Source organism: Cyanistes caeruleus, chromosome 2, assembly GCF_971803275.1.
Source record: "Cyanistes caeruleus chromosome 2, bCyaCae1.hap1.1, whole genome shotgun sequence".
Classification (NCBI taxonomy): domain Eukaryota; kingdom Metazoa; phylum Chordata; class Aves; order Passeriformes; family Paridae; genus Cyanistes; species Cyanistes caeruleus.
The window spans coordinates 60,924,542-60,941,166 of NC_141702.1; the positions used below are offsets into that span (position 1 = coordinate 60,924,542).

Genomic DNA, 16,625 nt, shown 5'->3' on the forward strand with positions numbered 1-16,625 from the left:
GAGATATTAATTGAATTTATTATTAACAAAACCAGAGCAGGATAATGAGAAGTTAAAATAAGACCTTAAAAACAGCTTCCTCCCCCACCTGTCCCTCTTTCCCAGCTCTACCCTCCTCCCCTTCAGTGGTGCAGGGAGACGGGGAATGGGAGTTCTGGTCAGTTCATCACACACAATATGTTTCTCCCACAGCTCAGGGAGAAGAGTCCTCCCTCTGCTCCAGTGTGGGGTCCCTCCCATGGGAGACAGTTCTCCATGAACTTCTCCAGTGTGAGTCCATCCCATGGGCAACAGTCCTCCCCAAGCTGCTGCAATGTGGGTCACTCTTCTATGTGGTGCAGTCCTTCAGGCACAGCCTGCTCCAGTCTAGGCTCCCCACTGCATTGCAATTCCTACCAGGAATCCTGCTTCAGTGTGGACTCCTCTCTCCAAGAGTCTTTAGGTATTGTTTTCCCTGTTCAGGTCTTGAAGAAGGGGGGCAAAATGTATGTGGAAGGTTGGAGCTGCTTCTGCAACAAAAATGAGGCAGGAGGAAGCTGGAGTGAACAGCCAGGCAACTGGAGGGTTTGGTCAATCCTCATTCACCCTGGCTATTCCCTCAGCTACAGAGGAAATCCTTGCTCTGTTGGGGAATCTGACCAGGTAAGCTCTGGAATCTGACTTGTTTCTCTTTCTCTGATGTGCTTCCCTGTGGTGGAGGAAAATTCAAGGTGAGGTACATCAAAAGGAAATGCCTTTTGGAATCAGCTGAGCATATAAAACTAACAAAAATGAGTTAAGTTTATATGTGGAAGGAGTGAATAGATTTGCATGTGAAAAAAGGGAGCAAGTTTGCATATGAAACTCTAATGCATTTAAAATGGGACAGTTATTCATGCTGTAAATCCAGATAGAGGTGAAGGAGGAAAGTAGAATAATGGAGGCATCTACAAAAGCAGCTTTTACATTGTAACACAAGACACTTCAGTAACTATTCTAGGTTCTGTAAGGTAGTGTTCTGCAAGGTGAATTCTGTGTACCTTTTTTTTCTTTTTTACTACCTATAAAGATTTTTTTTTTTTAATTTAGGACATTTTCATAATTCTCTGCTTCCATTTATTTCCAGAAGGACTGAAAAACTGGAGTGAAATTTAGTTTTAGACTTCTTGATTCTAGAGCATACGTAGTTGAATTGAGCTTGTTGAACTCAAAGGTATTGTTAAGTTTTATAACAGTCAGGCTTATGTGGATTTAATCACATGCCAACACTAAACACTTTTTTGCTTACATTCTAATGATCACACCTGAAAGATGCAAGCACTTTTTTATTGTTGTTTGTTTAGAAATATGTAACCGAGTTTGTTATTCCATAGTTATCTGAATTTAGTAGATCTGCATCTTAAATGAAACTGTCTTTAGGATGGGATTAGTTATGAAGAGCTGGATCCCAAATGATACTTAAAAATAACCCTTGCAAACCAAAAAACCAAACCCCAAAACAACAAACAAAAAAGCTCCAATTTAAACTAATGGATTCAAGAGGATCTTAATAATAATGGTTACATTTGATTTTTCGGGTGCACTTTCCCTTTCCATTAATCCTATGAAAAACTTCTGGGAAGCGTTTGTATTATTAAATAACCAACCACCTGTGGCTTTCCATTTAATGAGTGTATAGAGAACTATTGGCTCACCAGTTCTGGGAACACAGTGCCCACGGAAATCACAGTTCTGTTCTTCACAGTGCTAATGTTGCTTGGATTTAGAAGGCAACCTAAAGTCATGTGCCTTGTTTTCTGTCCCAACATACCCAAGTTGTAAAAGTGAGCATGAAGAGAATGAGCTTGTGAAAGGTGAAGAAATCATGAAAACGGAAATGAAATAGGAAGAAAGTGTCCACAATAAAACACATTTAAGGTAAGAGAGTATGAATCTTTTACCTGCAAGAAAAATATCTGAGATGTGCTATTGGGCAGAACAAGGAATGTGAGTTGAAGATTTTCCTCAAGATTTTTGAAATTAAAAACAAAAAGGTGTTCAAAAAAATTTGCATAGTCACTTATAGATGAATGGGATTTATCGTCTGCCTTCAGGAAGTGTCATTACTAGTTTTGTTAATGGTGTCTGCCTTTAAAAAGAAAGGAGATATTACAAGAAAGTCTTTCTGAAAAAGAGGCCAGCCTTTGGTTCCTTAGAGGGTTGTGAATATGGGATTAATGGATTACAGAAATGGACAGATATTAAAGTAGCTGCTTTCTCTCACATCTGGGTAAAATGGACAAGCATATGCCTGGTTATGATGGGAAAAGAGCCGAGTTCCTTCTGAAAGAACATGTCTATTTGCCTTTGACCTTAAATTTAAAATATCCCAATAACAAAAATTAATTTACAGACTTTTCTGTACAGTTACTTGACTGATCTTGATTATCCAGTCAAGCTGGCTAAGTAACTAAGCTTTTTCTTAGGCTGGTAATACCAAGAACTGAGCAGAATCAAAGCATTCAAACAAACAAACAAAAAACCAAAAGAAACAGAAAAAAGTGGGGTGTTTAGGCTTTGTAATAAAATTAACAATAGTGCAGGAGATGATGATTTTGATAACATAATTTTAGGTCAATGTGTCTATTAATTTGTATTGCTGAAGTTGCATTAAATGTTGCAGTTGGATTATTGAATTATTTATACTGTTAGCACTGTAATCTAATGAACTGGTACTTTAGGTCAGACTTCCACTGGAGGAGGAAGGGATGAGTGGGCTAGTGAAAGAAAAGGTTGTCTATTTCCTTTGGGTTTTATATGTTTTGTATATAACTTCAAGAAATATTGTGAAGCGTGAATTGAGTATGCTTTAAAGTGCTTCATTATCCTAGGGAAGAACCTTTAGTCCTCCAGAGGTTCAAAAAAGTACAAAATAGTTTCACAAACCTGATGCAATGCAGTAGTGGTATTTTCCCAAGTGTGATATCCCATTGCTTTTATAGAGCAAGGGTGTCCCATAGGCAAGTTACAAGACCATGTTCTATTGCTATAAATAAATAATAGATATTAAATACTACTCTACTATTTATAAATAAATAAGTAGAGATTTTAGCTTCTATTTGCACTATGGAAGATGAGGCTTTGTCTTATTTGTGAAGATGCTCCTGGGTTCCACTCACTCAGACTATGGACTTCATCTGAGATTGCTGTTGCTTCCCTTCTGCACACGGAGGGATGCTGTAGTCCACCCCAGCATAGAAAAATATCTTGTTGACTCACACATGCAGATGAAAAAGATGGGGAATTGTTCTGCTGTTGCAAGGTTTAAACACCTGAAGTATCTGGTTCTAGTTCCTGGGACTCTTGTGCATCTGTGTAAATTCATTTTTGGAAAACAAATGTGTTATGTTGATAGAGAGAGATGGAACAAACATCTTCCCATGTATTTTCCCTCACTCCTCAACACACAACAGGGTGCAAAATGGATGGGATTCCTGCAAAGTATCGGTCAGTCATGGTCATAGTGTGTAAAGGCTGGTGAAAAACTACCAAACATAGATTTCTCTTGTCATTATGAACCAGCCACAACTTCTAGTGCAGCTCAGAAGGGGTAGCACTGTTGCACATTAGTTCATGTGCCTGGGGTGAAGAGGGCAGGATTACTAAGGCAATTAAAGCTGCAGTGGTGTTTTTCAAACCTCTCTCTGATGTATTTTTTCTTTACTACCTAAATTTAATTATTCTGATGGCCAGTAAACTAGGAATTGAGCTAAGACACAGATAGGTGAAGTCAGACACAAGAACTGAATGAGCAATGTTTTTAACTGTTCTAGCTCATCAAAATTTTCTGCTGAAAGATACGAAATATAAGCCCATCGGTGGTGGTGATGGCTGTCTTGTGAAGATATCCAATGGGCAGTTCAGGAAAGAACCTGGTCTTCACAGCTCACCAGTTGGAAACAACTCTGTAATGCACCCAGAAATGGAGCCTGACAGCTTTTTATTGCACTTTAGCTATAGGATCTGTTAAGAGGTGTCCCAGGGTTTAGCTGTGTAGCGTAACTGAAAATCTTCAATAAAAAGCAACTATTTTTCTAAATGAGAATTTTATTAACAGACAAAATGTATACCCAACTCTAACACATTATTTCAGGCTTCAGTCTTCCAGATTTTTGCACACATAGCTGGTCCTCTGCCACAAAGTTTGGCCCCTTCTTGCTATACATTGTAAGATAAAATCCTTATGGAGCTTTGGGCAATGGTGTGAAAAATATTTACCTTTTTAGTTTCTGAAATGGTCTGTAAGTTTTGATTACTAAAGCCAGCAGGGGATAGGGCCTTTTCACTTCTTGCTCCCCGTGTACTATTCCTTGGATGGCTTTTCTAAAGCTGATAATTGCAGTTTGCTCGAGGTTTCCTTAAACTACTGAGTGCTTCACACCTTTTATGTTCAGGCATTTTGTTGCTCCTTTCTGAAGCAAGTGAATGTGCATTGAATGTGATACCAGAATACAGGATCAGTTTGCTTTTACTGAGGCACCCCCAGATCTTGTAGTGTCGGTATCTCTGGATTGTATCCTGAATTTCCCGGTTGGAAGGATAAAGGCATTCTCTCCCACGGGACACCCCCTTGACCCGTTACTGTAAGCATTATTTTTTGGGTGCAAAGGTTACGCTTAGCATGGAACACTGGTCAGCACAGTTAATTTTCGCTCGCTGTGGCGTCTGGTGCAAGTCAAAAATGCAGGAATAGAGCGCTTGTGATTCTTGCAGGGAGGAGTGTGAAGCACACGATGGGGCTCGACGCCCCAGACACTGGCATCAACTTACTTTCCTTCTTTCTCAGCCCTGAAGGCAGGAGGGGTAAGCCTGCTCTCAGAGCTTTGCTGGCACCGTGTCACGCCCGCTATTGTCATTTCTGCTCCAGCGGGCGGGCAGGGCGGTGAAGGGCTGGGGGGCACCGGGCCGTGCTGGCGGCTGTATCCCCCGTCACACGAGCTGCTCCCACGCCGCGCTGCGGTGTGCCCCGGCCGAGGCCGTGTCCGTGTCCGGTCCCGCGGGCCGGGTTTGTGGGCCAGCCCCGCTCCCCGGCGGGGCCCATCCCGGCCCATCCCGGCGCGGCCGGGCGGGCGGCGGGGGCGGAGCCGGGCCGGGGCAGGGCGGCGGTCACGTGGCGGGGTCACGTGGCGGGGGAGCCGGGCCCAGCCGCCGCCGCCGCCGCTCCGGGAGCGGTGAGAGACGGAGCCGGGAGGGCGGGCAGGGAAGGAAGGAGGGAGGGGAACAGGGAGCGGGAGGGAGGGAGCCCGCGGGCGCGAGTGGCCGCCGCCCGCTCCGCCGCCGCTGCCGCGCCGAGGTGAGTGCGGGAGGTGCGGCGGGATGGGCCGGGCGCTGTGTGGGGCCGCGGGCGGCTCCGGGGCTGTTTTCCTTTTGTTCCGGTGGGCGCCGGCCGCCGGCAGGGCGGTCCCGCTCCCTGGGGGCGGGGGGGTCCCGGTGCGCCGCCGGGACGTGCGCGCCCGCCCTGTGCCGCCAGCCGCGTCCTTCCCGCGGCGGTTCCCCCGCGCCCGCCGGGCACCGGCCGGGATGAGCCTCGGGAACGCGGGCGGGAGGCTGCCCGGAGCCCCCGTCCTTCCTTTACACCTGCGGCTCCGGGCCGCGGGGCGGGAGTGGTGCCTGCCCCCCTCCCCACCCCCCCCCGGAGGTCTGGGAGCGGCCGGGAGGTCCGGGAGCCCCGGGTGGCGGCGGGGAGGGAAGCGCTGGCTCCAGCATCACCTGTGACTCTCCGTGCATCGCTAGTAGCGCTACCATTTGTAAATATTTCTGTCTTTTTCTTCTATGTTTTTCCCCTCCCGCGGCGTTCCCCCGTGCCCCCGCCTTAGCGGGGTGGGGGCCGCACGGTTCGGAGTCGCGCCCCGCGATGTGCAGAGATCCGCGTCGGGAGCGCAACTCCTTCGCATTCTTTGTGTTGTGTCTCCTCATCGTGCCTTTCAGTAAGCGTCTGTGTGCCAACGTGTTCCAGCACCTTGCCTTCCTAAAAGTGCAGGAATTGTTTACCAGTTCAGTGCTTAAATTTGACTGAGACAGTAGAACAGACAATTAAAACCAGCTGTATGGGGTGAGATCAAAGGTCTGTCTTGTTTGGATTGCTGTTTCTGCAAGTGGCACATAGCAGATGCTTAGGAAACACCGTAACAACAGGGTGAGCGTGCTGTGATTCTTTGGGAAACCAGCCAGGCCTCCAGCAATTTGAGGTTAAGGGATTGCCTGAGTCAAATGTGATGTTCTTGTATTTAAGAGTCCTTTTTCACCCGTGACTTAGATATACGTGTTTTTCAAACCAGAACAAAATGAGGGCCTCTTAATAGAAAATGTTCATCTTTTAAAAAATATAATTGCGCTCATATTATTGTCATAGGTATTTTCATTTTGTCAGGATTAAATTTGCCTGTCCAGGGATTACTGATTCATAAGTAACATCCTGTGTTTTGAATAGGTAAGGGGCATTTGCAGTGGATATTTTCTGTACCTATGAAAACTGTCAATAAAAAAAATATTTTTTAATGTTTGTTTTTACAAATAATTTGCAAAATTTAAGTCTTTAAGTAAGTTTTAATAAAATGAAGTATAGTTTGAGCTGTGTTAAATAGCAAGTGTTATACCATAATACAATATTGACAGCTTTGGAGATGAGCATATGAGCCACTAACATTTAACTGTTTATACTTAAGCTTAAAGACTTAAACTGTCATCTCATTGTATCAGGATTTCTGGTAAAATTATTTTGAGGATATCATCACGGATTTTTCCACAATAGCAAAATCATGGTGACCCTGGGGATGCTAGCTATCAATTTGATCCTGTAATCCTAATTCAAGAAATAGCTTCATGCCAGTAGTTCCTAACCTGATTGCTCTTACAAGGATCATTTGCACGAGTGGGCCTCATTTTTCACAGGCAGTGTGAATGTCAGGCAAAGTAGAGCTATTTCAAAAAACTGCATATTCCCCCACGCCCCCAATGGAATTTTGTAAGAAGGTCATTAGCAGTTTCTTGGGGGCTGAAAGGAGGTAGTGGGTTGATAGTGTATATATAGATAGCTATTTATAAGATTAAAAATAGCTTAGAAAACTGACAACTATAACTGTTATGAATGATTTTCATAGAAAGAAATTATTTTTTGTACATTGCATCACTGTTTTTGACAACAGACTGGATTTCTCACCTAGTCAACAAATGTTTATTGTAAAACCCTTAACACATTTAATTTTTCTATGAAAACCCCACTCCTGTTGAGCTATACCGAGGTAGTGATGGACAGTTTAAAATATTCAGCATATTTCCTTCAGTAAGGCAATGAATAGATATAAATGGTTCTATTGTGCACTTGCACCAAGAAAGCTGTTGTAGTGCAGCTGATTCATTTTTATCACAAAAAATTGATTGATTCATCTGAACTTTCAAATAAAATCAGTGTTGTTTTTAGCTACCCTTAGTTGTACTTGTTTTATGTAATTATTAAGCATACGTATAATACACAGCTTTTAGCATTGCTTTTCATTAGTAGGTCTCAAAGCACCTTGCAAAAGAGTTCAGTGTAATTATTCTCTTCTTATCTTAGGGTAATTATTATCATGTTATCTAGTGCTCATAAAGAGATCATTGTCTGCCTGTGATCACTATAAAAGTCTCTATAAGTAGGTCTAATAATAAAATCGGACTTTTTGATTTAATTATTTTTTTGCAATAAAGCCCCAACAAACTCACCTTTCTGTTTCTGTTGTAGCATTTTTATTTCATTTAATGATAACTGAGGTAATTTCATACTAAACCTTCCATGCCAGTGTTGGAAGCTGAGCCTATGCCTTATGGAGAACAGACTTCTCTTCCCATTGCCAGAAGAAACCTTGCTGAAGGCTTAACTAAATTCATTGATGAGTTAGAAAATGCTTCAGGACAGTTCCTGTTAAGGTGATCCAGGTACTAATGGTGCACGTCTCTAGTTAAGTTACTAGGGAGCTTGACTGCTCAGGGAGTTTGTCCATATGTCTCTTGATATCGATCAGGATGAAAAAAAGTGTGTGTGAACGAGCGAGTTGCGCGGCCAGCATCCTCATATCTTGCGTTTTGCTTCATCTTTGCTATAATAGAGCTGGTGGAAATCACATTTTTGTAATGCTTCTGGTAGCAGAACAATTTCTGATGCTAGGGATTTGAAGTACACATCTTTGAGTTGTTTTCCAGCTGTGTCTGTCAGTTGGGATGTGCAGTTGATTATCACTAATAACATTATTAGTGCATTTTCATAGTTACTTAGGACTTGAGGTCTTATGCTGGGTTGCTAGTTTGCAAAATAGAACAAAAAGTTGAGTTTTTTTTTAAAATTCAAGGTAATATATTAAGCCATTGTCATTTAGAGATAAAATACAAATTAGGATATGTAATTTGATAATGGAAAGATTATAGTTTGAAAAGTATAGTGTACTATATGCTAAATAATATGGGAACTGTATTCCTAGAAAGTTCAATGCTATCAAGAAGTATAAGCTTTTATGACTTAGATCTAAGTTACAAACCTTTTATTAAAGAGAACGAAGGCTTAGCTACTGTAATGAAATGTTTGTCAGAAGTTGGGCAGGTGTAGTCAGTGATTTCAGTTGGCTCTCTGCAGTAACAATGCCTTCTTGTTGGCAGACTTGCGTCTAGACTTCCCTTAGATTTGTGTGGTTTCGGATTATTTGGAAAAAGGTCCAAGAGGAAATGTTTTGAGAAGTCCAGTTTCAAGAAGCTGCCTGTTGCTGTGCTTATTGTTTTTGTATGACTCTTGTTTTGATACATGCTTTTATTATTTGATCCATTGTTTCTCTGTTGCATAGTTTTTAACTAATGCCTTTGTTTACATCATTTTACAGTCTTTCAAATGGTTCACAATAATGGTTTTCACTTTGTGCTCACACCTGTGAAAGGCCTAGTATTACTCTGCTGTGTGCTATATCCTTGAGAGCTTAAGATAATAAATCTGGTCTGGAGAACTTCCCACTGGAAAGCTGGGCTGTGTAGTGTGGAGGTCCTTTGTTGCCTTCTGCATAGTTTGAGAGCTAACAGACCCACACGGTAGTCATACACCTTCCTGGTGCCCTAAGTTTGAATAGTCTCTAACATCCTTGTCGAGTGCAAAATACTATTTGCAAAACACTCACGTGTAGACTGACTCTCAGAACAGAAAGATCTAGCATTTCTCAATATTCACATCAATCCATCCTATCAGTTCCTCCTCCTCTTTGTACGTGCAGTGGAATAGATTCCTTTCCTTTGAAGACACTCTTTTAATGAAATATTTGTTGAAGCAAATATCTAGGAGCTGAACTGTTTTCTAAATAAAATCCCTGTATATCTCTTGTTACACTAGTTTGAACATTAAATTTCAAAGGCAGCTAAATCCATGCATACAGCTGTTTAAAGAGAATTGGTGCAAATATTTTGCCAGTGGTCTCTGGCACCACTTAAGCAGACAAAAGACATGAAAAGGAGCCGTGAATGTTAGACACAATATGCAAGAAAATAATCCCTCTGCACATATAGCAAGAATATGATAGAAGAACAGTGTTTTTGAAGATAAGTAGCAAATAAAGTTATTGGGAAAGGCAAAGGTTGACTGCCTGCTGTGATTGTGATGGATCACAGTCCACAGGAGACTCTTTAGTTGGAGAAAGACCATAACTAACAAAATTCTTAAATGAGGGAGAAAGCACTCTCACTTTTATTCTCCTTTGGATGCAGTATCTAATACAATGGGAACCTTGGTCTTTTGAGCATCCAAGCATTAGTAGCAATGTTATTGCTCTCTTTGCTTTATAAAGAACAGATCTCTATTCTAATGGAATGGTGGGATGATTTTTGTGAAATCCTTTCAGTTGTAAATAACTAAAACATGAAACACAACCCTAGAGGCCTAAGGTAGATTGACTAACACAAATCCTGTCTTGCAGATCATAGAGGGTATGGGTAATAGTTACTGTTCTATAAAAATAGAAAAAACGTTACTCATAAAGCTATTTTAAGTGTTAAGCAAAACTTTTAAGGGGGAGTGAATTCAGCTAAGGGAGGAGGAAGAGTTATATACTTGTGGTGTCTTCCCCAGCTCTCACGAGTCATGTAAGTATATTAAGAACTGTTACTATATAAATATCTTGGCTGCCATACAAGTGCCCTACATAGTGTTTGGAAATGAAGGACTTGAACAGTGTAGGTGTTGAACCAGCTTTAGATACTGTACCTTCTTTTTTTCCCAGGCACAAAAATATGGACCTATGAATGGCATATCAGCTCACACCAGAGGTGTTTCTACATCAGTATCTTGTTTTTAACAGTGAATGATGGCAGATGCCCAGAGCAGAGGATGATAAGGTGTACAGACAGCTGAGTGTCTGAAGGGAAATGTCACTGGGTTCTAGCTGGGTGCAATTTAGAGGTCTGTGGGCAGATGGTATTTAATAGTTTGGGTTTTAAGAGTTGTGGGCAATTTATGCCATTTTTTTTTGAATTCTTGATAGCTTTAGCATCTTCAGCATCCTGTGACACAAGAATGCCAAAAGTTTAACATCTCCATTTTTAGTTTGTCTGTTGCTGGCTTAAGAGTTACAATCATCCACTCCTTTAATTTGCTTGATGTAAAACCCTGTTATTTTTAATTTGTAAAATTTGAAAAGAAACTTCTGTGGATGAGGTTGAGTGCTTGATATGGAACACATATGGAATGTTAGGCCTTGGATGCAAACTCCTGTTTACTGTGAAATATAAAGAAAGGACTCTTCATAAAAGTTTTTTTTTCAGTTTGAGTAAAGTCTAATTTATTTATGCTTTGCATTCATCTTAACATGGAACCTGAGAAATGCTTACAGTGAATTTTGCTCTTATCAATGTATCCTTTTGTAAAGACAGTGGATTCATATCTACTGTGTATGGAATGTATCTGTAGAAACATTGTGAGCCCAAAAAGCTGGTCTGTGGAAAGTAAGTGCCAAATTTATAAGATTGAATCAAGTTTCGACTGAGGTTTTAGTAGAACTTTCTGTGGTTGCATAGTAGAAGACCGGCATTTGTCCCATCATTGACAAAAAAAAAGACATTCCTGAATAATTCGGGAACAGAGCAATATGTAAATGAAATGGTCAGTACAGGAGTTTTCACTTAATCTGTAAAGAAATAATGAAATAAATCAAATGGGTTTGATTTGCATTTCCAGACTTGGATTGGGCTGGAGTCTGTTGAGGATTTTCCTAGTCTGATGTGGACTTATCCTTGGTTTAGATTTCTGCTTCCTTCTCTTATCTGGTACGGTTTGTTAGAAGATCTTCAATGATGTTTGATGCTTAAGGTGAAGGATCATTTATGGCACATATATATATATATGTATTTTTGTTTTTAAATTTTCTGTCAGAAAATGGGACTACAGCTTCCACTGTCCAGTAAGTGATTATGAATTCAGTTGGCTAAAGCAATTAAAGTGTTGGAATTCTAGGAGATATTTAAATAAATGCATTTGTATTTTATATGGACATGGGAAGCTATGCAGTGAAAATCTGCTAACTTGCATGAATGATCAAGGGATAAAATTAAACCAGCTCATGTTACAGGTATGCAGTTTGGAACCATTTGCTGTTTTTCCAAAGTGGAGATGAAGATATAAAATAGATTAAAAAAAGATTAGAGCAGTGGGGGAAGGGACATAGTTCTTCTAACGATACCTATATGAAGTGTTACTGTGAATTGTAACAGAGCACTATGAGCAAGAATTAGTCTGTTTCTCTCAACAGCCAAAGCTTTGATGCAGCTGGACCTTTAATAGGGTTCCAGTAGAAGAAAATACAAATCATAGGATTAAGTCCTCTTTCTCTGAGTTACAGACCTTTTAGAGGTGGATTCCTTCCAGATTTTGCCAGCCCACTGAGGAGACATTCTGTTTTCCTTTATACCAGTAGAATAGCCCTTTGGAACATGTATTAAATCCTATATAAGTTATTTCCCAGTGTTGCAAAGAGAATTTTCAAATTTGAAAGTCTCTTCTGTAATAAGATTGAGGAAAATATAATATATAAAAAAAGTACTTGTGCTAGGAGTATGCCTGTACAGTATTAGTCCCCCCTCCCAGAGGCCTCAGGAGCTCATGCTGGGTAAATGCTGTGGCAGCATCTCCTGAAAAACACCTCAGCCTACATGCTGCAAGTATGATTAGAAACGTACTGGTACGCTCTTCTATAGAGGAGATGGACCTGGAGAGAAGACATAAGTAAAATAGAGCAAAGATGAGGTGCACAGTCATATTTCATCCACGTATTACCACAAGAACTGTGTATTATATACTTTGCAGTAGTAAATTACTGACTGTGTCTTTTAGGAAAACGTATTCTGTCAAAAAATACCCATATCCGATGGGTAAATAACCAATACCTGGCTGACAGAGAGATGATGAAGGCATAGGAACAGGGGTGAAGTGAAGCAGTATGAGAATTTAATAACCATATTGACTCTTATAGGTAGGATTCAAGATGACTTTTTAAAGAAAGGATTTTAGAGTCTGGCTGCTGAAGCTTTTGCATGGTATCTTTTAAATCCTGTTAAGGAGTTATAGAGGACTTGGTTTGTTTCCTTAGTAGTTATGAATTAGAAGTCAATAACAGACACCCCCCCCCCCCGCCCCCCCCGCCCCCCCAACTAGTAGTTAATTTTATTTATAAAGGTATTGGAAACTGCTCTTTCTCCCAAGGTTTTAAATGAGAGACTATTGAAGGGAGAGTGATGTTGCATCTTGGGAGTTGAGGAAGAAGATGTATAGAAAATTCTTAAAATACAGTTTTGTTTTCAGTACTGTATTGATCAGTTTTGCAGTTATTAATGCAGAAAGCAGATGACCTGAATGGTGGTTGTTCTGGGCTAAAACTGACCATTAATGCTGCAAGATCTCATAAAAGATAGTCTCCTATTTCTATGAGATGCAGCAGTCAACTCCTTTGTCTCTGTCATAGGAAGTTTATGTTCTAAAGGTTGAATAGTTGTCTTCCTCTTCTCCCTTTGGAGTTTGCTTTAAATATTTCTGGTGGCTTGGAGAGAAAATATTTGTGATTTGATTGTCTGGTGTTGTGGTGCCAGAACAAGCTCTTGCAGTTTTAAAATAGTATTACTTGTTAAAGCTCCAGAAATACTAGGAAAACTTTGTTCCCTGCTTGGGATTTGAATTTGTGTCCATCCTTATCATCCAAGGATGCACAGGGAAAACAAGAAATAGACAGCATTTATTTAATGAAAATTCTCCTAAAGACGATGGGAAATGAAAATAAAATTTTTATAGTGCCTTCAGGAAGAGATTTGCTACTAGTTGTCCATTTTTTGTTAAGAAAGATATAATGGGACAGATAGGTTGTGAGGATTTGGATCACACTGATTTGCCTCCAGCGGTGTTGTCATGGCTTTGACAAGTATCATGCCTGATGGCTGAGCGTCCATAGTGATGTGCAACTGTCTGTTTTCACTTACACTTCTGCTGTGTTTTGTTGGTGTGGAGACTGAAGATCTCATAGATTTCTGAGCCTAATGCTTGCTCAAGCTGTGGAATAACTTTTCTGCCTTGGAGTGTCTTAAGAGGTTTGAGTTGTTGCCTTATTCACTGGCAGAACTAGCACAGAAAGACTGAATGGGAAATCCTTAAGTGCTGACATTGCTCAGTTTTGTTTCTGTTTTGATTGTCCCTAATGACATCTTTAAGTGCACCCATCCACGTGTGGAGTGATAACACTTGATAAGAATAGGCTTGGGGTAATGCAGGTTTAATGGAGAAAGCACTGGAGAACCTGCTAAAGAGTATATGAATTATTTCAGTTTGTGCTCTTGATCAGGCTGTGAGCTTGGGGCATGTGTAGTGTATTGTTTGTGGCTATTTTCATTTGTTTGTTTGCTATGTTTTTGATTCCAGATTATTTTTCAATGTTTAGGACAGTTTCTTCCAGTCTTTCTGGTTAAGGGTTAAGACTATTTCCTGGAGCTTGGTGTTGTTACTGTCTTTTCCTTCATTGAAATTTACAATTTTGTGATTTTGTGGAATGCAAGGCAAGAGATTGCATTTTGTTATTGCTTCCCGATTTCCTCTACATCTTTATAGCAAATGTGATCAGGAGAGAAATCTTGGGGGTTTCTTTTGTTTAGTTTTAAAGCACCTCATTCTGTTAGCTGATCTAAAAACTTACCTGGAAAATTACTTCAATTTAAAAATAAATAACAATTGCATGCAAGTATACTTGACTGCACAGCAGGATCTATTTTTAGAGAAGTTTTCTGCCCTCTTTTTACTTCATTTTAGTTTTAGAGTTTTACCTTCATTTGAGACATCCTAAGGAATTTTGGTTTCTTTTCCAGTCCTTCATAATAGATAAATGCTTTCATCCTCTGGTTCAGATTTCAGAATTGTTTTTGTAAGGGAAGCCATGCTTATCTTCATATAACCTCAGGTATTCCAGTAATTCCTAGTGTATTTGAGGTTCTGCCTCAGCTTGTTTGGTGTTTACTGGTGGGTCTCGTGGTTGGAAAGGTGAAGTATGTTGTAGGAGGCTGTTGCCATGTGAGTGCAACTTAAGAAGCAATTGCAGCCTCATGCAAATGGGTGTTCTGATGAAATGATGATTTAGGAAAAAACCAAAGCCAACCTATGACAGTCTAAAGTAACACCTAAATTTTGATTTTTTTTGCACTAGTTGATGATAACAGCAGCAGAGTGGGAGACAGAACTCCTGTACTTCTCTCTCAAGCCTACCAAAGCTTCTGTATTGCCTTGAGATGCTTAAATTGTCTTTTACTTAGTAGTATAATGGAAATAATGCTATTTTACTACTTTTCTTAGAATCACTGACACTAATAGAGCTTTCCTAGGACACTGGATAAAGGGTTAAAATATCAGGGTCATGTTAAAAGAAATCATGATGTGGTTGGAATTGAGCCAAATGTTCACTCAGCTGAAGATGACTGGTCTAGGTACACCTTAAACTAAAAAGGTTGCAGAAGGAGAGGGGCCTGAAATGGGACAGGTGAAACCATAAATACTGTTATGCAACTCCTTATTTCGTGGTGTTCTTGTTGATTCTTGAGACTCTGAACTCTTGGTTTATCACTTAATGGCTATAAACCATCAGAACAAGACTGCTAGCGTTACAATACTTCAAAATATTACTAATAATGGCAAAAATGCGTGGCTGAATGAGGTACCCACATAGGGCATGCATTTGAACATATCCACTAAAGTGCACTTGTATTGAAAAATTCCCTCCACGTGTTTGTAGCAGATAGTAAATCACAGAAAGGCTCCACAGCTTTGCTTAGTGTAGTGTATGTTGGGAGTTTTGGGAGTTAGCAATGACAAATCTTTATCACTCACTCATTGGTAAGGGTGTATTTGTGAAAAAAGGTTAGTACATTTTATTCTCCCCTGTGTAATAGAAAATATATCTGTAGAGTATTCAGTTTTATTCATAGAGATGCTTTTTGGCTGCAGATATTTATGTACGGTTGTGGGAGTTTTCATTTTCACAGTCCTTTAGCAATGTTTGTATTTACTCAAGCAGTACAAATAAAGCAGGGATGCTCTTTTGTTGGGAAGTCTTAGCCTACCTGTTTGGGACTGTTTCTGGAGAACAGACTGCTAATTTCTCTTACAATTTTCCTTAGTACTTAACTCAGCTATTATGCCCCACAATTATTTTTGGACAGTGTAGTATACAATATGCAAAATATAATTTATCTATGTCAATGTTAAGATGAAAACAAAACGTTAGGGTTATGTAGTCTCAAGCTCCACACAGCACTGTCTTTGGATTATATGTGAAGATGAGTGTTTACATTAAACTGGTGTTCTTTCCAGAGGAAGTAAGATGTAAATTCTTGATACAGGTATGAGGCTTGCTCTCACACATAGTCCAGTGTTATTTGGCCTGCTGTGTTCTTGTATCTGGATATAGGTAGAGACTTTGTGAAGAAGAGAATTGTACTCTGGGCAGAGAGGTAAATATAAAATTCCTCGGGTCATAGAGGGGAGTAAGAAAAGTCAAGAAGGTCCTTTTTGTGGCTTATGGGTGTTTTGGTGCAAATGTTTATTCAGAACAAATGCTTATTCTGAACAAATGAAACATGCCATGAAAAGTGCAAGGAACAAAATTGCATTCTTTTGCAATAGTTTTCTTTGCTATGTTTCTCAAGCTGTGGTGCGAAGGTTCTTGTGTGTCTCACCTTGAGCTACTTGTCACCTCTCTTTGTTCACATGTCTTGTTCACTTACCCTTTTTTCTTTCCGTTTTGTGAGGGACTGATTCTTTGTCTTTTCAGGTTTACTTGTCTTCTTTGAGTAGCTGAGTAAATTCAGGGTACTCTCAGGGATTTAAATTCACAAAAGATGATAGCACTGTCATTTTTCTTCCTTTTTTCCCCTCTGCATTTTTGAGTTTTTCTTTTAGGACAGGCTCCTGTGGCTATGTGGATGATATTGTGCACAGATCCTCAAAGTGAGACTGTTAAGGTTTGTGCTCTCTAGACTGTGATGTTTGTTAGGTGGCCTGTACCACAGTACTCAGGTCTTCTCTTTCAAGCTTTTCTTGCAGGATATTTCAAAGCTGTCTGTTTTAAAGTAGAATAAGT

The 16,625-nt window shown here is 40.2% G+C and overlaps 1 protein-coding gene and 1 long non-coding RNA gene across 3 annotated transcripts in view; one reads left to right on the forward strand and one right to left on the reverse strand.

Moving 5' to 3' along the window:
- Nucleotides 1-5,098, reverse strand: LOC147654848 (uncharacterized). The gene is made up of 2 exons (XR_015280891.1): nt 2,905-5,098; nt 1-688 (listed from the first exon to the last, which is right to left on the reverse strand). It is a non-coding gene; the product is annotated as an uncharacterized LOC147654848 (long non-coding RNA).
- Nucleotides 5,099-5,110: 12 nt separating this feature from the next.
- TULP4 (TUB like protein 4) overlaps nt 5,111-16,625 on the forward strand; it is a 149,698-nt gene continuing 138,183 nt past the window's right edge. The window contains exon 1 of one of the 2 annotated variants that reach the window (XM_086868528.1): nt 5,111-5,189. The gene's annotated coding sequence lies outside the window, so the exon portion shown is untranslated. Of the gene's footprint in view, nt 5,312-16,625 lie in introns of both variants that reach the window. The other variant, XM_086868538.1, reaches the window with a different exon arrangement.